The sequence below is a fragment of the Salvelinus sp. IW2-2015 genome, linkage group LG37, assembly GCF_002910315.2.
Source record: "Salvelinus sp. IW2-2015 linkage group LG37, ASM291031v2, whole genome shotgun sequence".
Taxonomy (NCBI): Eukaryota; Metazoa; Chordata; class Actinopteri; order Salmoniformes; family Salmonidae; genus Salvelinus; species Salvelinus sp. IW2-2015.
The window spans coordinates 7,840,769-7,862,915 of record NC_036876.1 but is presented as its reverse complement, the minus strand read 5'-3'; the positions used below and the strand labels follow the sequence as shown (position 1 = coordinate 7,862,915).

Genomic DNA, 22,147 nt, shown 5'->3' with positions numbered 1-22,147 from the left:
GTTTTCTGCTCGGGAATGTTTCTCTATGGTATTTCGTCCTCTATCTTTCTTCTATTTCCCTCTCTGACTCTATGTGGTTCTCCTATGTTCTCTCTATTTTTCTCTATAGTTGTTTCGCTCTCTTGTGTTCCCCTCTCTGTCTCTATGTTTTCTCTATGTTTCTCCATATATGTTTCCCTCTGTCTTCTGATGTTGTTCTCTCTATGTTTCTTCTCGACTCTAGATTTCTCTTTCTATGCTGTCTATGAGCTTCTACTGCTAGTTTCTGAATAATATGTTACCCTCAATGTGCTGCTTATTTTCTCTCGTATCTTATCCGTATGTTTCCCTCTACTCCTATGTTTCTGGCTAGTTGTTTCTACTCTTATTTTTCTCTATACTCACTGTTTCCCTCTCTTATGTTTCCCTCTGAACTATGAATTTAATCTCTGTTTTCCTCTGTCTCTGCCTTCCCTCTGTCTGCTCTCTATGTTCCGTCTGTCTGTCTCTGTTTCTCTCTGTACTTCCCTCTGTCGCCACTATGTTCTCCTCATCTTTCTCTATGTTTCCCTCTGACTCTATGTTTCTCTCTATGTTTTCCCTCTCTATGTTCCTCTGTCTCTATGTTTCTTCTCTATGTTATCTAATAGAGTCAGAGGGAAACATAGAGAAACATAGAGAGAAACATAGAGACAGAGAGAAACATAGAGAGAAACATAGAGATAGAGGGAAACATAGAGAGAAACATAGAGACAGAGCTTTAGATGAGCAGTGTGGAAGGACACATACTGTATGACATATCAGCCTTGATCTTTGGATTTCTAGAGTAGCTAAGATACCAACGTCATACCAAGATGAGAATATTTGTGGATTCATGTATTGCAGGGGAAATCAGGGAACATTTTCAAATGATGAAAATCCATCACTGTTAAATGCATTCCTCAGTCGTGAAATTACTGTGGGCCTATGTCACTGCACTTTCTAATAGAACTTTCCCCATGTAGACAGCAAACAAATGAAAGACCTGGGCTAAATCATCTTAGTTCTCCAATTCCATTTGCTTCGTTTTTTCCCCTATTTCACACAAAAATATATTATTTTCCGTACAGCTGAACAAAAAGCCAAAAAGCTGAAGGGACCACATTGGATTCTTGATCTGATGTAAGAAATAACCGAACCATCTGTGGGCTTAAATGTGGAAGAAAATCAAAGAGTTGACTGCCTCAGCATGAGAAAAACAAGATCAAAACAGAAGCCATCTCCCTTTTGACAAGACTTCCTCCACTGTTGTCCATGATCATCTGTTATGTACATCTCCACAGGACCACCATTTAAGTATGTTTGTGTGTGCGTGTGTCTGTGTGTGTGTGTGTGTGTGTGTGTACCCATGTGCGTGCGTGTCCATACCTATTTGTGTGTGTTTACAAGGCTGTAACAATCTCTGTCCAGACTGTTTACAATCCCTGAGGGTTAAATGTAGGTTGAACTTCCTCATTTTGAACTAGCCACTGGTCAGACTTGGCTACTCTGAGCCAAGTCTCAGTCCCTAGCACTTATCTGTTGCCACCCCTCTATCTCTCACAGCAGGTAGTGTAATTGTTCTCTGAAAAAGCCTGTCAACCATCTTGAAAGTTATTCCAAAGCCCCCTTTATCATAACACTGTTGCTGATTGGCTCTGAGCTATAACCACAGCCTCAGAACCAAAATGTTTTAGCCTAGTCATTCCTTTCTGAGAGATATAGAGAGAGGGGGAGAGAAAAAGAGAGAAATAGAGAGGACGAAATCGAGAAATCGAGAAAGTGAGAGCAAGAGGGAAACCAACAGAGAATATAGACTGGAGAATACGTCTTCTGTGCCAAATCACTTTTTGTTCCCCTCATGTAGCAGAAACAAATTTTAAAACTGTCATACTTTAATTGAAATTCCATCACTTTTGTGGCTGCTATTGTGGAATAATTTGATAAAGCGCTGTGACATGAATGCACATAGCAGGGCGTGACTTCCATTTCTCCTGTCTTTTATTTCCCCCGTTCAGTCCGTTATTTAAATGAACCCCTCTGTGGATTCTGTTCTGGCCCAAAATTACAGATAAGAGAAAAGGAGACGATAACAAGGGCAAAAAGACACCACCATTTTGGGTGAAACCTGGAAACGTGTCATATTAAGCGTAAGTCTACCCAGCTACTTAGCCATGTATCGAAGGTAAAAATCATATTAGCACCCAGAACAGCTAAACTGTTTCTTTACATTTGTTTCCATTAGTTTCCAGTTGGTACTTGCTAACGATTGGCAGTGACTAGCATTCTGTCGAGCCAAAATGGAGGTCAGAATCACATCCCTGTTCCATGCAGTGCTACTACAGACCCCAATTCAAAGCCATAGCAGTAGCCACCCACCTATCTCCTCACAACTGGCTACAGGCATGTGGCATATCTGTTGAAACCCAATCCGCCACTGAAGAACAGCTGCAGAGAGAGGCAGTCGTGGGGCATTCCCTCCCATTTGTGGCACGTGGGTGGTCGCCTGATCGCCCCTATAGCTTTAAGTCTACATCCTCCCCCATGAAACCAGAGGGAGAGACAGAGGAGAAGATCTAGAGGGTAAAATGGATTTGCTTGGTAATACTACTTAAAAGTCTAAAGAAGTGTCTTGGTTGGGAGATGTGTGTGTGTGTGTGTGTGTGTGTGTGTGTGTGTGTGTGTGTGTGTGTGTGTGTGTGTGTGTGTGTGTGTGTGTACATGCGTGCTGTGTGATGTCAGTGTCCGTCACCGTTGTCAAGTCTTCATCTTGACAGGGTGATGGACAGTAGAGGTGATTCCTCTCCTGGGTGTGAAATATGTTTCTTACTACTCTGACCAGCGGGTTAAGCTGAACTATAGTAAAGTGCTAGTGCTTTTCCTCCGTGTCAAGCAATTCCCAGTGGCAGACTTCTTTGAATGTGTCTCTAATGCACCATATTTCCTTCGAGTGCACTACTTTTGACCAGAGCCCTATGGATACCCTATGGGCCCTGGTCAAAAATGCAATGCAGACACATAAGGGTGCCATTTGGGACACATTCCTGCTTTATATCAGGCAACACCCTTGAATACTAGTTGGGTAGAACTAGGGGTTAGGGAAGAATATGTAGCATGGGTAAATCAGTAGTGAAGGCTCTTAATTATTTAAAATGGCGGGCTGCAGCCAAGTGAAACAGGAAGTAAGGCCGGAGAGAAGCTTGATTACGTTCATTATGATGGTGGGACTGACCAGTGTTTTGCAAAATCAAACTATATCCTCATTTGTCACATTGCATCAGGTTTTCATTGGTAATTGGGTCTATAGAATAGGCCACTTGACACACGACATGAAGGCATACACAACGTATGGCATGTGAGCACACATTGTGTACACACACATCCACACGCACACGTACACAGGCCACTAACACATACACACTTAATTGGAGTTATTATAACACACAGCACACAGTCACCACACACAAACACACACAACACACCACCACACACACACACACACACACACACACACACACACACACACACACACACACACACACACACACACACACACACAACACACACACACACACACACACCAGTACCGAGTCAAAAGTTTGGACCACATACTTATTACAGGTGTTTCTTTTATTTTACTATTTTCTTCATTGTAGAATAAAAGTGAAGAATCAAACTATTAACATTTATTTTTAAGTTTCAAGTGCAATTTGCAAAAACCATCAAGCACTATGATGAAATTGTCTCTCATGAAGACCGAGGGGACCGAGAGTTACGCTCTGCTGGCAGAGGAAAGTTAATCAGAGTTTACCAGCCTCAGATTGCGCCCAACATTAAATGATTCACAGAGTTCAAGTAACAGACACATCTCAACATCAACCGTTCAGAGGAGACTGCGTTATCAGACCTTCATGGTCGAACTGCTACAAAAGAATCACTACTAAAGACACCAATAAAAGAAGAAAGAGACTTGCTTGGGCCAAGAAACAAGCACGGATATTAAAATGTTAGATCTTTGTTCCAAACCGCCGTGCTTTGTGAGAAGCAAGAGATGTAGTCAACGGATGATTCTGCGTTGTGTGGATTCCACCGATGAGAGCTGGAGGAGGAGGTGTGATGTGTGGGGGTGCTTTGCTGGTGACACTGTCTGTGATTTATTTAGAATTCAAGGCACACTTAACCAGCATGGCTACCACAGTGACACGCCATCCAATCTGGTTTGCCCTTAGTGGAACTATCAGGACAATGACCGAAAACACACCTCCAGGCTGTGTAAGAGCTATTTGACCAAGAAGGAGAGTGATGGACTGCTGCATCAGATGACCTGGCCTCCACCATCACCCAACCTCAACCCAATTGAGATGGTTTGGGATGAGTTGGATCACAGAGTGAAGGAAATGCAGCCAACAAGTGCTCAGCATATGTGGGAACTCCTTCAAGACTGTTGGAAAAGCATTCCTCATGAAGCTGGTTTAGAGAATGCCAAGAGTGTGCAAAGCTGTCATCAAGGCAAAGGGTGACTAATTTGAAGAACTTCAAATATAAAATATATTTTGATTTGTTTTACCACTTTTTTGGTTATGACATGATTCCATATGTGTTATTTTATAGTTTTGATGTCCACTATTATTCTACAATGTAGAAAATTGGGAGGGGGGTAATTTGGGCCTGCTGGTACAAATAAGGTAGATTACACCAGATGATTACAGGGAAAGACAAGTCGATGGGATGATTGTTAGCAGACCTTTTGGCACTCTGTGGCCTTCTCTCTCCAACCAGGTTGGCGCCCCATAATTGCAGCCTGTGTTTAGGTATCCATTTTTATAATGTAAGTGTTGATTTTTCATTCCACAGCTCATAATGGAAGGCCACAGCCTTGGCTTGCATTCGATGAGCAGTGCTCACAGACACACAGGCACACACACACCAAACACACACACACACACACACCAAACACACATCAAACAAGCTTTTTTACTTCCCCTTCTGAAATAGGATGGTGAGTCATAGCCAGATTTGGTGGGAACAATAGCAGTGTAAAACGAGAGCCCAATTCTTTAAGAGGGTACTTGGTTTTGTCTCATTCAGAGACTGAATGCTGAGTTTATACCATCTCAAGATGTTTCAATTATATTAGCTAAGTCCCTCTGCTTGGTTCACACTATGTAGGCCTAAGCCTTTTGACCACAGTGGAACATATTAAAGGCTAAGTATATTTTAAAAAGTCACTGGAAACTTGATAAACATCTTCACCTGTACACCTGGAGCGCAGGTCATGATGCTAACTCGTGTAAACTCCAATAACATTTGGCTATTTTCAGAATGATGTTGCCACAATATCAACATTTTACTAATGATGTGATACCAGGCCAAGTACCACGATAGCGAGAAGAATCGTGACACCACAGGGCATCTGAGTGACTCATTACAAAATCAACGGGGACCCCGTGTCATGCTATTTTGGGAATTGTAGATTCTCCCTGACTGTCTAGTTGTATTTTGGTGATTGTAGATTCTCCCTGACTGTCTAGCTTGTATTTTGGGAATTGTAGATTCTCCCTGACTGTCTAGTTGTATTTTGGTGATTGTAGAATTCTCCCTTGACTGTCTAGTTGTATTTGTGATTGTAGATTCTCCCCTGACTGATGCTAGTTGTATTTTGGTGATTGTAATTCCCCTGACTGTCGATTGTATTTTGGTGATTGTAGATTCTCCTGACTGTCTAGTTGTATTTGGTGATTGTAGATTCTCCCTTACTGTCTAGTTGTATTTTGGGAATTGTAGATTCTCCCTTAGCTGTCTAGTTGTATTTTGGTGATTGTAGATTCTCCCTGACTGTCTAGTGTGTATTTTGGTGATTGTAGATTCCCCTGACTGTCTAGTTGTATTTTGGTGATTGTAGATTCTCCCTGACTGTCTAGTTGTATTTCTGGTGATTGTAGATTCTCCCTGACTGTCAGTTGTATTTCTGGTGATTGTAGATTCTCCCTGACTGTCTAGTTGTATTTTGGTGATTGTAGATTCTCCCTGACTGTCTAGTTGTTTTCTGTGGATTGTAGATTCTCCCTGACTGTCTAGGTGTATTCTGGTGATTGTAGATTCTCCCTGACTGTCTAGTTGTATTCTGGTGATTGTAGATTCTCCCTGACTGTCTAGTTGTATTCTGGTGATTGTAGATTCTCCCTGACTGTCTAGTTGTATTCTGGTGATTGTAGATTCTCCCTGACTGTCTAGTTGTATTCTGGTGATTGTAGATTCTCCTGACTGTCTAGTGGTATTTCTGGTGATTGTAGATTCTCCTGACTGTCTAGTTGTATTCTGGTGATTGTAGATTCTCCCTGACTGTCTAGTTGTATTCTGGTGATTGTAGATTCTCCCTGACTGTCTAGTTGTATTTGGTGATTGTAGATTCTCCCTGACTGTCTAGTTTATTCTGGTGATTGTAGATTCTCCCTGACTGTCTAGTTGTATTCTGGTGATTGTAGATTCTCCCTGACTGTCTAGTTGTATTCTGGTGATTGTAGATTCTCCCTGACTGTCTAGTTTGTATTGTGATTTGATGATTAGATTCTCCCTGACTGTCTAGTTGTATTTTGGTGATTGTAGATTCTCCCTGACTGTCTAGTTGTATTCTGGTGATTGTAGATTCTCCCTGACTGTCTAGTTGTATTTGGTGATTGTAGATTCTCCCTGACTGTCTAGTTGTATTCTGGTGATTGTAGATTCTCCCTGACTGTCTAGTTGTATTCTGGTGATTGTAGATTCTCCCTGACTGTCTAGTTGTATTTTGGTGATTGTAGATTCTCCCTGACTGTCTAGTTGTATTCTGGTGATTGTAGATTCTCCCTGACTGTCTAGTTGTATTCTGGTGATTGTAGATTCTCCTGACTGTCTAGTTGTATTTTGGTGATTGTAGATTCTCCCTGACTGTCTAGTTGTATTCTGGTGATTGTAGATTCTCCCTGACTGTCTAGTTGATATTCTGGTGATTGTAGATTCTCCCTGACTGTCTAGTTGTATTTTGGTGATTGTAGATCTCCCTGACTGTCTAGTTGTATTCTGGTGATTGTAGATTCTCCCTGACTGTCTAGTTGTGTATTCTGGTGATTGTAGATTCTCCCGACGTCTAGTTGTTATTCTGGTATTGAGATTCTCCCTGACTGTCTAGGTGTATTCTGGTGATTGTAGATTCTCCCTGACTGTCTAGTTGTATTCTGGTGATTGTAGATTCTCCTGCACTGCGTCTAGTTGTATTCTGGTGATTGTAGATTCTCCCTGACTGTCTAGTTGTATTCTGGTGATTGTAGATTCTCCCTGACTGTCTAGTTGTATTTTGGAACACCAGAAAAATAGATGTTTTTGCATAGACTTACAGTGATTAGGCGTATGCATCCTACCTTTGAAGCATCTCTAAGTAGGCTATCTATCCTTTTTCCGTTTTCCCTGTGCATAGCCAAGGGGTACCATGTTGTAAGCTAGCTAGCCAGTGGCAGTGCCACTCAAAGAATGCATAGTCAGACTGGCTTGCTTGTTCTTACAGGCGAAATGAAAAGATATCTACGTATCCACTTTGCTGGCGCTGCGAGCCACTCCAATAATTAAACAAATGTAACAACAGAAACCTCATCACTACCTTCACACCCCAGCTCGCAATTACGGCTAAATAATATTTTAAAACTGATGGAGATGCGCAGAAAGAACGGACGGAGAGAAGCAGCTCAGTAGGCTAAGAACCAATTTATGCTTGATCCGAAAATGTGGTCGGAGGGTGTGACGCAATTGCGAAGCCTCCTGAGGCACGCAGAGGCCAAATTGAGCTCCGTACCGCATCATCGTGCACCTCTCAAATGTTGCAACAATACAGAGGGCTCCGTATAACTCCGCATTGACATGATTGGTTGACGGTAGGTCGGGGTGGGAGATCCTGTATAAACACAAACTCACTTCCTTCACAAAAGCTCTGCTCATCCGTTTTGAGCCGCTCGGCGAAGGGCACAAAGTATAAATGCCGTGACTTCTACAGATGCCAAATCACCGTAAATGCTGCATGGCCAATGCAGACGTCGGAATGACCACGCAGCGCCTTTCATGGCTGGTTAGGGGCTGCTCTCAGCTGTCACACGTGGTATTGGATGAAGCACTCATAGCTCAGTGGGTGATACACTCTGCGTCTGCACACTTTCTGTTTTTTTCTAATCTACACGATTCACATGGATGACCTATTTTGAGATCAAACGGTGAATATCGTTGAAAAGTGCAGAGTTTGCATCCCTGGGGAATAGAACATTCTAGCCAGGTGAGTGTACAAAAAAAACATGTCCTGGGGGGGAACGGGAATGAACAAAAATGCTCTGACTCCCCCCAAAGGGAATCTATTAACCCTTTGGCAGCAGGCGCTTCTCGTGTCAGCGGCCTGTGTACTGTATCATCATTTTCAGTCCCAGCACGAAACACACACTGCAAATTAACTAAAAGCCTCACTCTCATCGATACACAATACAGTCTTCCCCTGTAGCACTGAGTCATAGAAACTTGGTGTGTTATGACAAAACGGTTCTTCAAACACAGCCATGAATTGTTTCAAAGGACTTCACAAGGAAAGCAGCCAAGGACAGAGGCAGACAAGGTGGTTGCTTCAACCCTGCTTTCAAAACAGCAAAACGCATCTCTCACAACAGCTCTCTTTGGGTTGAACAACTCAAATCAACTAGGCTATTCCACGTAAACGTATATTCGTTTAGTCTCCTCTTTTGAAGGAGGCTGTCGTAATGGCGGAATTAGAAAGCGAACAAGTAGCGACGGGTGCTACTTGGGCGAGTGCTAATTGTTGGAGCTGGAAACTGTAAAACATAGAAGACAGTATTGGTGCTTGGGTGAGCTCTCTGAGAGTGCTTACTGCCTACAAACTGCATGGAGATTGCTCAATCACACAGCTGCTCACGTAAAGAGACGTGCGCACACACACACACACACACACACACACATACGCACACACACAATTACAAAGCACTTACGAGACATTTTCAACACCTCACTACCCCAACCTCTCTTAATGGATTTTATTTCACTCAGAGCAACAAACTCAACACAACCCAGTACTGAGCTATAATGCAGCTGAACGGACATGGACTGTAGGATAACCAAATGCCAAGTCATTTGCATGTACTGTTTCATACATGCAAGTACTCTTTTACTCTGCCTAGAAAAGTCTCAAACCCAGAAAATGTTATAAAATGATATACTGTATAAAAAACAAGCAATTAACCCCAAATGTGATGACTTTCTTTAAAATATAAGAATAGAATTTATCAAAAAAGATCAGCAGTAGACCAGCACACAGCATTGCAACCTTATTATTCTCAAAATAAATGGTTTCTACAACAACCATGATAGCCTTGTATGATCACAACAGGAGCTTAACAACATGGAACATCTCTTGAGGGGCATCGGTAAGGCAAAGGGGAGAGAATTGATCCTGTCTTCCTCTGGCATCACTGGCCATCTCAACCCTATTGGCCATTCTCTGCTCTGCATTCCGATGTCTTGCTGTAGAGTAGAGTAGGCTATGAAGGCCCCTAGCGGCTCAACTTGCTCCGCGAGCACAGGTGTTGTTCGCAAGTTTTATTTGAAAAATTGTCATGGAAAAAAAACGTTCGCTTTCACCTGATTTAGTGACAGGCGTTTTCGCCTTTATTTGTGTGCCCTTTTCAACGCCTGTAAACCCAGGGATACAGTTCGCCCTGTCCGACAGTTAAGTTAGGACCGTTGGGAGACAYAAATGTGTTCCAAAAATAGGCGACAACATAGATAAGACGCGCGTCTCTTCCGAGTGCGAGGAATGCGGCTTTAAATCATGATGGCAGACTCCACAAAAATTGTTGTTTTCCAATCAAACTGTGATATCACTATCGTAATCTTAAAAGAGGACCATCGATTAATCCAAAGAAAAAAAATCTGAGAAGCAAATAAAATACTTTATGAATGTTTTATGAACCCGATCATCTATCGATAATTGATATTATTCTACCATAGGACTACACAATACATTAACTGTATTTCCGTAGCCTTCTGTTGTATAATTTACATTATCATACAGTAAACGAATACCCAGATCCTTAAAATCGTCTAGTCTACTGGAATAGTCATGAACATAATAATTAAAATACCTACTGTTATCCTGTTCTAAATGTGCATGTATATTGAGTAATTTAATGGGTTGCTCTCGTCCTTCACAAAATAAGCACTGGTCTATCAGTCAATTCCATCTCAATTAACTGCAGTCTTCCTTTCCACTCTATAGGCCTACATAATAAAAACAACAAACTAATCGATAAGTATAACTCACGAAATGCCTAAGCACAGACATAGTTTGGTGCTCCATTATATTTGACAATAAACAAATACAACAAATCAATCGCATCTCAACACACTATTTGAAAGACTTGCGGCGACGACTTCAATCCGCTCACTCTGTGCGTGAGAAGTCATACATCCACAAATTCGCCAATTTGAATGGTCATTGCCATAGAAGCTTACCTTATCATATTTTCATTCAGTCTTTGAACTCGGTCTCCAGTTGTATAAGAATAGTCGCGAATTACATCCAGAATGACAGCAGTATTAGATCAATAATCCGTCTGTACTTCTATATACGCTTCGCTTCCAGTCTGTCCGCTGTTATTTCGCCTCTTTTCCTTGACTTTGCTTTTTTACTCTTTAGTTAATCTTCCTCAAAGCCAGAGGCAAACCACAACAGCGAGCGTATGGACCAGAACGTCGAGCGATGAAAACGTGGTATATTTCCCGTCGTTGTGCGCGTTAGGTATTCATTATTCTATGTGTCGAGACTGTAGTTCTGTGTGTGCCGTGCAGCAGGGACGCCTTCTCGTTCTCTCTTGCCGACACTCATACACAGACTGCCCGACTCAGGCACAGAAACGGAGAGGGGATGGAAAGGTGACGTCACTCAACAGGAACAACTAACTCCCCGGGATCAACTTTCCCCCCTTCAGTCCACCAAAGTAATCCTGACGTTTGGACACCATGACACTTAACAGTTTTGAGGGAAACATTTGTCTAGCGTGGTAAAATAATCGGTCAATTGTTTTCAGATGGTGAAAATGTGTGAATTGAAGAAGGAATGGTGTGCATGGGAGGGAGAGAGGGGGGAAGAGAGAGAGAGTGTGACATTTGAAATGTATTTATTATTTTGGAACTTCTGTGAGTATAATGTTTACTGTTAAATGTTATTGTTTATTTCAATTTTGTTTATTATCTACTTCACTTGCTTTGGCAATGTTAACATATGTTTCCCATGTCAATAAATCCCTTGAATTGAGAGGGAGGGAGAGAGAGAGAGAAAGAGAGAATGTTGGCCATTCAGATTTAATTCATGGGCTTAGTTTTATCTGAGGAATTCCACCACTTACTTACACAAGCCACATGCAGTCAAAAGATGTTCAAGAGGAATGATAACAATACATTACCGATGACAATGTTTTTGCCCTTGAAGAACCAATAATGTAATCACTAATGATTGTTTTAACAATGTAAGAACCACTACTCATATGATATTTACTACTACTATTACTACTGCTAATGATACTGCTAATGCTACTGCTCCTACTACTACTACTACTACTTCTACTACTACTACTACTACTACTTCTACTACTACTACTACTTCTACTAATGACACAATGTGTTATTCATCTCTACACTTTTTTATAAGCCAGTATTATCGGCTGAGGCAAACATATCATTGTGCATTGTATTCTGCAGTTCACCAAGCCATAACAAAGTCAAGTGTATGCCGGGCCCTTATTTAGAGGATGAAAAACAATGTCCTGGGGCGACGAATGAGTGAGGGTGTTTGGAGAAAACTTGCTTTTGTGGCAGGGACCCAAAGCTTCTGATGAACAACTTAGCCCACAGGCACAAACATCTCGCATCTAACAATGGTAACATTGAGAGAGCCACCTCACTCAGTGTATCAGTGTCCCGGCCAACTCTCTGTCTCTCTGTCTCTCTCCCCTCTCTCTCGGTCTCTCTCTCTCACTCCCCATTACATGTATCTGATTGAGTAATGTTGATTTATCCACACAAATAATATTGAGTTACACTTTAAGGGCAAAATTGGATATAGGAGCGTGTTGCTGAATATATATTTTATAGGTTAAATAAAATAGGCAGTTTTATAAAAATGAACAATGTGGGCACACTTGAGAAATATGTAATTTCAATAACTTTTGATGTAGCAATTATCCAGTTCTGGCTATGGGAAAATGACAGGTTTGTTTAGACAGTGAAGTTCAGTTGTGCCTACAAAAGCAATGTTGTAAAATAGTTTGAATGTCATTGAAATGATTGTTTTTAAAAAGGCACGATTCAACCAGAGCCAAAGCCACAATTAAATGATTCGTCCTTGACATGATTTGGTGGGTTTAAGCCTACAGAATGTGATATACAGTGTATGCATTCATATACCTAAAGTATGTAACATGAAAATGTCAACATTTCTTGAAAAGTTGTTGACATTTCTTGCAATGTACACCTTAAACATAGTGACCAGACATGCTCAGACACATTACAGTACAAGCTATAACAAAAATACAATATGGCCGCAATACGACTAGCTACTGTTTTCAAGCCTGTTCTCTCTTTGAATATAATTGGATGAGACTAGTTATTAGATTTACAACCCCATGCTACATCTAACCTTGTGGTTTTTATGTTCTTGGGCGAAGAACAAGAATCTTGGCACAGTTATGGGAGTCAGGCTATTGTTGATAAATGTGGGCAAGGGTGGGATTTCTTTAGAGCACTCATTACCTATAATGGGTGAACTTTGTCATGTAGGACTATATGACAAGTCCATGAACCAACTGTCCAATGAGATGGATTCAAGACAAAGGCAATCCAGATGCTTGGCTATGATACAGTGRTTCTCTGCTTTTGCATGAGATAAGTCGAGTTTGTTCCCTATTATTTCTGGCAATGTAGTAACCTTTTACATTCCTACGGTGACGCCACATCTGGAACAGATGGTGAATATCATACGATGAACACTGTTACAAGGAGATTAGCATGCACTAAATAGTGTGCCAATAGGCATTATTCTGATGCTCTATCTACGTCATGTTTACTCATCTACACATTCAAAAGTGTGTACATACAAAAGTATGAGGACACGTGCTCGTCGAACATCTCATTCCAAAATCATGGGCATGGATATGGAGTTGGTTCCCCCTTTGCTGCAATAACAGCCTCCACTCTTCTGGGAAGGTATTCCACTCCATGTTGGAACATTGCTGCGGGACTTGCTTCCATTCGGCCACAAGAGCAATAGTGAGGTCGTGCACTGATGTTGGGCGATTGGGCCTGGCTAGCAGTCGGCGTTCCAATTCATCCCAAAGGTGTTTGATAGGGTTGAGGTCAGGGCTTTGTGCAGGCCAGACAAGTTCTTTCACACCAATCTCGACAAACCATTTCAGTATGGACCTTGCTTTGTGCACGGGGGCATTGTCATGCTGAAACAGGAAAGGGCCTTCTCATAAACTGTTGCCACATAGTTGGAAGCACAGAATGGTCTAGAATGTCATTGTATGCTATAGCGTTAAGATTTCCCTTCACTGGAACTAAGGAGCCTGAACCATGAAAAACAGCCCCAGACCAGTATTCCTCCTCCACCAAACTTTACAGTTGGCACTATGCATTGGGGCAGGTAGCATTCTCCTGGCATCCGCCAAACCCAGATTCGTCCGTCGGACTGCCAGATGGTGAAGTGTGATTCATCACTCCAGAGAACGTGTTTCCACTACTCCAGAGTCCAATGGTGGTAAGCTTTACACCACTCCAGCTGACACTTGGCATTGCATATGGTGATCTTAGGCTTGTGTGCGGCTACTCGGCCATGGAAACCCATTTCACGAAGCCCCTGACTAACAGTTCTTGTGCCAGAGGCAGTTTGGAACTTGGTGGTGAGTGTTGCAACCGAGGACAGACTATTTGTACGTGCTACGTGCTTCAGCACTCTACATTGCAGTATATAAAGTGGGAAACCCCTTCACCCACAATGGCAGGGTTCCCCAGCTGGCAGCCCACGGGGGAATTTATTTAGTGCCCCAAGTAAAAAAAAAAACATAAAATACTGTAAAAACATCAGCGATTCAGCTCCAAGTGATTTAAATTTTGGAAATCTGTTCCAAAGTATTCCCGCAAATAACAGAGTGACATATGTGATCGTATACAAATGTAAGCAAGGTTTGAAATGATTGTGTTTTAGTCAAATATTATATCTGTTTGGGCTTCTTGTGGTCAATTTGCATTCTACAAATTATTAGTAATTATGTTCCGGCCCCCTAAACATCTGCTTCAAGAAAAAATCGTCCCGCGGCTGGATCTAGTTGATGATTTCTGCATTATGGGGTCCCCACATACTGTATGATAACGAAAACATTACCAATGCTAATGATATGTAAATGTCGCTAATTATGTCAAGAATCACAGAGTGCTCTCAGAAACTGCATATTGGCTGAGGGTAATACATATATTATACCGGCTGTGTATTATACACAAACAACAACAACAACAAACACCCTCACTGTGCTACAGTAAATCTCTGGAGACCTTGACTAATCCCAAAAACACTGATGAGCTTTTGAATATCGGAAATTATGGGAGGTGGTGAATTCCCCTTTGACATGTGTTATTGGATACACCACCAAGTCCTATAATGCAAATTGGCGCCATTGATTATTTGTGCTGATATTGAAGGTAAGGCTGATCTGAACTGATAGACATATTTATTTTTGTCACACAGAAAATAGTGTTTTGTTGATTTGATCAATCCAAATGACATCATCCATATTGGCAACACTTTACAATAAGGTGTCCTTTCAAGGGATTGCAAAGGGTTTATTTAAGTGATCATACCCGAGAAGCCGGTGTTTGGAGGATATTGTAATGGGTGTTTTTAGGGCCGAGACAAATTTATTCATACTATTTTATCCTTCCACGAGATATAGTCCCGACACAAATCTAGGGTCYCTACCCAAGCCGGTTGATCGTTTGTTATATCAGTTCGGTTGCCAGAGACAAGAGCCAGTCGTTAAGTCTTTTTGTTCTAAATCTATGTTATATGTTATAAATGTTCCGTTGCCAGCCCTTATCCCTTCTTTGCTAGCTAGCCAACTTTGGCTAACATAGTCACGTCAAACAGTGTAGCCAGAATAACAATTGCTCTCTCGCCAGGCCACTGTTCAGAAGAGATAGCCAACTACAGAGCTAACACAKTCACTTCAAACTGAAGCTGGAATGACATCAAACTAGTTGCATTTCGTGTTTTTCTATTGACATTTCTTCGTATACAGTGCATTCYGAAAGTATTCAGACCCCTTGACTTTTTCCACATCACAGCCTTATTCTAAAATGGATTACATTGTTTCCCCCCCCCTAATCAATCTACACACAGTACCCCATAATGACGAAGTGTAAACAGAAATATCACATTTACATAAGTATTCAAACGCTTTACTCAATACTTTGTTGAAGCACCTTTGGCAGCTATTATAGCATTGAGTCTTCTTGGGTATGACACTACACCCTAGGCACATCTGTATTTGCGGGGTTTCTCCCATTCTTCTCTGCAAATCCTCTCAAGCTCTGTCAGGTTGGAGGGGGAGCATCGCTGCACAGCTATTTGAAGGTCTCTCCAGAGATGTTTGATCGGGTTTAAGTCCGGGCTCTGGCTTGGACACTTATGGACATTCAGAGACTTGTCCCGAAGCCACTCCTGCGTTGTTTTGGCAGTGTATTTAGGGTCGTTGTCCTGTTGGAAGGTGAACCTTCGCCCCAGTCTGAGGTCCTGAACGTTCTGGAGCAGATTTTCATTAAGGATCTCTCTGTACTTTGTTCAGTTTATCTTTCCCTTGATCCTGACTAGTCTCCCAGTCCCTGCCGCTGAAAAACATCCCCACAGCATGATGCTCCCACCATCATGCTTCAACATAGGGTTGGTTCAATCTTGGTTTCTTCAGACCAGATAATCTTGTTTCTCATGGTTTCAGAGTCCTTTAGGTGCCTTTTGGCAAACTCCAAGCGGGCTGTCGTGCCTTTTACTGAGGAGTTGCTTCTGTCTGGCCACTCTACCATAAAGGCCTGATTYGTGGAGTGCTGCAGAGATGGTTGTCCTTCTGTAAGGTTCTCCCATCTTCACAGAGGAACTGGAGCTCTGTCAGAGTGACATCAGGTTCTTGGTCACCTCCCTGACCAAGGCCCTTCTCCCCCGATTGCTCAGTTTGCTCTAGGAAGAGTCTTGGTAGTTCCAAACTTCATCCATTTAAGAATAATGGAGGCCACCGTGTTCTTGGGGACCTTCAATTTTGCAGATTTTTTTTAGATCTGACCTTATATAGACAGGTGTGTGCCTTTCCAAATTATTTACCACAGGTGGACTTGTCACGCCCTGACCTTAGTATTCTTTGTTTTCTTCATTATTTTTGGTTAGGTCAGGGTGTGACAAAGGTGATATATGTTTTTTGTCCTGTCTAGGGTTTTTGTATGTTTATGGGGTGGTTGTTTACTGTGTCTGTGTTTGCACCATACGGGACTGTTTCAATTTTCGTTTGTTCATTCARTTTGTTATTTTGTATTTTTGTAGTGTTCAGTTTTATATATTAAAATGGACACTTACCACGCTTCACATTGGTCCGATATCTCTTACTCCTCGTCAGAAGAAGAGGAAAGTCGTGACAGAATCACCCACCAAAAAAGGACCAAGCAGCGTGGTATCGGGCAGCAGCAAAAATCTCTGGACTCATGGACATGGGAGGAGATTCTGGACGGAGAAGGACCCTGGGCACAGGCTGGGGAATATCGCCGTCCCAAGGCAGAGCTGGAGGCAGCGAAAGCTAAGCGGCGGTGGTATGAGGAAGCAGCACGGCAGCGCGGCTGGGACGAGAGGCATCCCCAAAAATGTATTGGGGGGGGAACACGGGGGGTGTGGCTAAGTCAGGTAGGAGACCTGAGCCAACTCCCCGTGCTTACCGTGGAGAGAGAGTGACCGGGCAGGCACCGTGTTACGCGGTGAAGCGCACGGTGTCCCCAGTGCACATACGTAGCCCGGTGCGCTACATTGCAGCTCCTCGTATCGGCCGGTCTAGAGTGGGCATCGAGCCAGGAGTAATGAAGCCGGGCTCAGCGCATCTGGTCTCCAGTGCGTCTCCTCGGTCCGTGTTATATGGCACCAGCCCTACGCACTGTGTCTCCCGTGGGTCTGCACAGCCCAGTGCGTCCTGTGCCTGCGCACGAAACCGCAAGTGCCGGGCTAAAATCAACATCCAGCTAGGACGGGTTGTTCAGGCCATCAGTTCGAGACCTCCAGTGCGCCTCCAGCGGACCGGTCTATCCTGTGCCTCCTCCTGTCACGTTCCTGACCTTATTTTCCTGTTTAGTCTTTTGTTAGTTGGTCAGGACGTGAGCTGGGTGGGCATTCTATGTTTTGTGTTTCTATGTTGGGTTTTGTGTTTGGCCTAATATGGTTTCTCAATCAGAGGCAGGTGTTTGTCATTGTCTCTGATTGGGAACCATATTAAGGTTGCTTGTTTTCACTGTTTGTTTGTGGTGAATTGTTCCTGTTCGTGTGTTCATCTGTTCTGTGTTCCCATGTTCAGGACTGTAGCGTTTTCGGTTCTTCTGTCAGTTTGTTGTTTTTGGTTCGTCGGTTAAATATCCTAATTAAAATATGGATTATCATCACGCTGCATTTTGGTCCTCCTCCTCTTTCACCCCACCGAAGACAGCCGTTCAGCCTCAAGGACGAGGCCTCCAGTAGATCTCTCCAGCCGGTAAGTACTGTGGCTGTTCTAAGACGCAAGTCTCTGTGTGTTTCCTCCAGTACGGAACGCTCCAAGAGCCGCCCGTACTGTCCGTGAGCCGCTGACCGCCATCTGTTCCTGAGCCCCTGTCCTGCCTGAGCCGCCTGAGGCCGCCCGTCTGTCTAGAGCGCCCGTCTGTTCTGAACCACCTGAGCTCGCCCGTCAGTTCAGGAGCCGCCTGAAGCTGCCAGAGCGCGCCGCCAGTCCGGATACTGCAGAGTCTCCCTCCAGTCCGGATCTGCCAGAGTCTCCTCCAGTCGGCATCTGCGCAGAGTCTCCCTCCAGTCCGGATTCTCCAGAGTCTCCTCCAGTCTGGTCTGCCAGACGTCTCCCTCCAGTCCGGATCTGCCAGAGTCTCCCTCCAGTCCGGATCTGCCAGAGTCTCCCTCCAGTCCGGATCTGCCAGAGTCTCCCTCCAGTCCAGAGGCGCCACTCACTCCAGACTCAACCATCAGTCCAGTGGCGTCCTCTAGTCCGGGGTCGGTGGTGAGGTTTCCCGCTCCAGAGACATTACGTAAGTGGGCCAAGTCAGAAGGGGAGCGGGGTCCACGTCCCTCACCAGAACCGCCACCGCGGAGTTATGCCCACCCAGACCCTCCCATATAGGCTTAGGTGTGTGGCCGGGAGTACGAACCTTTGGGGGGGGTACTGTCACGCCCTGACCTTAGTATTCTTTGTTTTCTTCATTATTTTTGGTTAGGTCAGGGTGTGACAAGGGTGATATATGTTTTTTGTCCTGTCTAGGGTTTTTGTATGTTTATGGGGTGGTTGTTTCCTGTGTCTGTGTTTGCACCATACAGGACTGTTTCGATTATCGTTTGTTCATTCACTTTGTAATTTAGTATTTTTGTAGTGTTCAGTTTTATATATTAAAATGGACACTTACCACGCTGCACATTGGTCCGATATCTCTTACTCCTCGTCAGAAGAAGAGGAAAGTRGTGACAGGACTCCAATCAAGTTGTAGAAACATCTCAAGGATTATCAATGGAAACCGGATTCACCTGAGGTCAATTTCGAGTCTCATAGCAAAGGGTCTGAATACTTATGTAAATAAGGCATTTCTGTTTTTTATATTTTAGAAAAATCTAAAAACGTGTTTTTGCTTTGTCATTATGGGGTATTGTGTGTAGACTGATGATTACATGTTTTTATTTAATCAATTTTAGAATAAGGCTGTAATGTAACAAAATGTGGAAAAGGGGAAGGTGTCTGAATACTTTCTGAATGCACTAAGCCATAAAAAGTATGCTGATTCATGATTTTGACTGGCTGACGAAAGCTGCGAGCCTGTCTGTCTCGTCCCGACTCTGAGATGTTCATTTCCATAGGACAGCTGGAGATCAAATTTCAAAATTAAAACATTGTTGTAAATGTCAGAGAGACAAGACAGCAAGGTTATTACAAATCTTCAGTGTTGAAAACCAAATGTTAGTCTAAYAGAAATGGGAGATAACGTCTAGATGCTTTTTACAGTGTAGATCTAGTATCTATATTGCCTTGCTGAGCTGTGGATTGCAGTGCATTGCGCAGTCAGATGGAACAGAGTAAATATACACTACCGTTCAAAAGTTTGGGTTCACATAGAAATGTCCTTGTTTTTAAAGGAAAAGCACATCTTTTTTTGGTTAAAATAACATCAAATTTATCAGAAATACAGTGTAGACATTGTTAATGTTGTAAATGACTATTGTAGCTGGAAACGGCAGATTTTTTATGGAATATCTACATAGGCGTACAGAGGCCCATTATTAGAAAACATCACGATTCCTGTGTTCCAATGGCACGTTGTGTTAGCTTATCCAAGTTATCAATTTAAATGGCTAATTGATCATTAGAAAACCCTTTTGCAATTATGTTAGCACAGCTGGAAACTGTTGTGCTAATTAAAGAATCAATAAAACTGGCCTTCTTTAGACTAGTTGATTATCTCAAGCATCAGCATTTGTGGGTTCGATTCCCAGTCCGGAACTTGCAGAGTCCCTCCCCAGTCCGGATCTGCCAGAGTCTCCCTCCAGTTCCGGTATCTGCCAGAAGTCTCCCTCCAGTCCTGGATCTGCAGAGTCTCCCTCCAGCTGATCTGCAATCTCCTTCCAGTCCCGGATCTGCCAGCGTCCTCCTCCCAGTCCGGATCTGCCAGAGTCTTCCCTCCAGTCCGGATCTGCCAGAGTCTCCCTCCAGTCCAGAGCGCCAGACCGCCCGTCAGTCCAAGGCGCACTCCCAGCTCCAGACTCAACCCATCAGTCCAGTGGCTGCCTCTAGTCCGGGGTCGGGTGGTGAGGTTTCCCGTCCAGAGACATTACGTAAGCTGGGCCCAAGTCAGAAGGGGAGCGGGGTCCACGTCCCCACCAGAACCGCCACCCGCGAGAGTTTGCCACCCAGAACCCTCCCATATAGGCTTAGGTGGTGTGGGCCGGGTACGAACCTTTGGGGGGGGTACTGTCACGCCCTGACTTAGTAATTCATTTGTTTTCTTCATTTTTTGGTTAGGCAGGTCAGGGTGTGACAAGGGTGAATATGTTTTTTGTCCTGTCTAGGGTTTTTGTATGTTATGGGTGGTTGTTCCTGTGTCCGTGTTTGGCACATCACAGACCTGTTCGTATCGTTTTGTTCATTCACTTGTAATTTTAGTAATTTTTGGTAGTGTTCAGTTTTATATATTAAAATGGACACTTCCCACGCTGCACATTGGTCCGATTAATCTCTTACTTCCTCGTCAGAGAAGAAGAGGAAAGTCCGTACAGGACTCCAATCAAGTTGTAAAACATCTCAAGGATTATCAATGGAAACCGGATTCACCTGAAGGGTCAATTTCGAGTCCTCATAGGCAAAGGGTTCTGAATACTTATGTAAATAAGGCATTCTGTTTTTATATTTTAGAAAAATCTAAAACGTTTTTTTTGCTTGTCATTATGGGGTGAAATTTGTTAGACTGATGATTACATGTTTTTATTTAATCAAATTTTAGCATAAGGTGTAATGTAACAAAATGTGGAAAAGGGGAAGGGTCTGAAACTTTCTGAATGCACTAATAGACCGATAAAAAAGTATCTGATCATTGATTTTTGACTGGCTGGACGAAAGCCTGCGAGCCTGTCTGTCCCGTCCCGACTCTGAATGTTTTATCCCATAGGACAGCTGAGATCAAATTTCAAAAATTAAAATTGTTGTAAATGTCAAGAGAGACCAAGACAGCAAGGTTATTACAAAATCTTCAGTGTTTGAAAAACCAATGTTAGTCTAAGAGACAATGGGAGATAACGTCTAGATCTTTTTACAGTGTACGATCTAGTATCTATACTTGCCTTGCTGAGCTTGTGGATTGCAGTGCTTGCGCAGTCAGATGGAACAGAGTAAATATAGGCGCACTACGCGGAGGAGTTTCAAAAGAGTTGGGTCACATAGAAATGTCCTTGTTTTTCAAGAAAAAGCACATCTTTTTTTGGTTAAACAATACATCAGTTTATCAGATGAAATACAGGTGTAGACATTGTTAATTGTTGTAAATGCATTTACTGGAAACGGCGATTTTTATGGAATTATCTACATAGGGACAGAGGCCATTACAGGAACCATCACTCCGTGTCCAATGGCACGTTTGTTTACTTAATCCAAGTTATCAATTTAAATGGCTAATGATCATTAAGAAACCTTTTTGCAATTATGTTAGCACCAGCTGGAAACTGTTGTGTAATTAAAGAATCAATAAACTGGCCTTCTTTAAATAAGTTGATTATCTCAATGCATCAGCATTTGTGGGTTTCGATTACAGGCTCAAAATGGCCAGAAATCAACCACACTTCGTCGACACTTGTCATCTATTCTTTTTTCTGAAGAATTAAGCTATTCCATGCGAGAAATTTCCCCAAGAAACGAAGCTCTCTTACAACTCTGTGTACTACTCCTTCACAGAAAGCGCAATCTGGCCCTAAATAGAAAAGAAAAAGGAGTGGCAGGCCCCGGTGCACAACTGAGCAAGCGGACAAGTACATTAGAGTGTCTAGTTTGAGCAACAGACACTCTACAAGCCCCACTGGCAGTTCATTAATAGTACCGCAAAAACAAAGTCTGAGAACGTCAACAGTAAAAGGCGGGATGCTGGCCTTCTTAGGTAGAGATCCTCGTCCAGTGTCTGTGTTCTTTTTGCCCAATCTATCTTTTATATTTGTTCTTGGCCATCTGAGATATGGCTTTTTCTTTGCAACACTCTGCCCAGAAGCCAGCAATCTCAGTCACTCTCTTCACCTGTTGACGTTTGAGACAAGCTGTTTTCA

At 42.9% G+C, this 22,147-nt stretch overlaps 1 protein-coding gene across 31 annotated transcripts in view; it reads right to left on the bottom strand.

Annotated features, from left to right (window-relative positions):
* LOC111960007 (receptor-type tyrosine-protein phosphatase delta-like) overlaps nucleotides 1-22,147 on the bottom strand; it is a 648,092-nt gene that overhangs the window by 208,274 nt on the left and 417,671 nt on the right. The window contains exon 1 of one of the 31 annotated variants that reach the window (XM_070437868.1): nucleotides 10,534-10,898. The exons of the other annotated variants lie outside the window; for them this stretch is intronic. The gene's annotated coding sequence lies outside the window, so the exon portion shown is untranslated. Of the gene's footprint in view, nucleotides 1-10,533; nucleotides 10,899-22,147 lie in introns of those variants that run through there. 31 annotated transcript variants of the gene reach the window in all.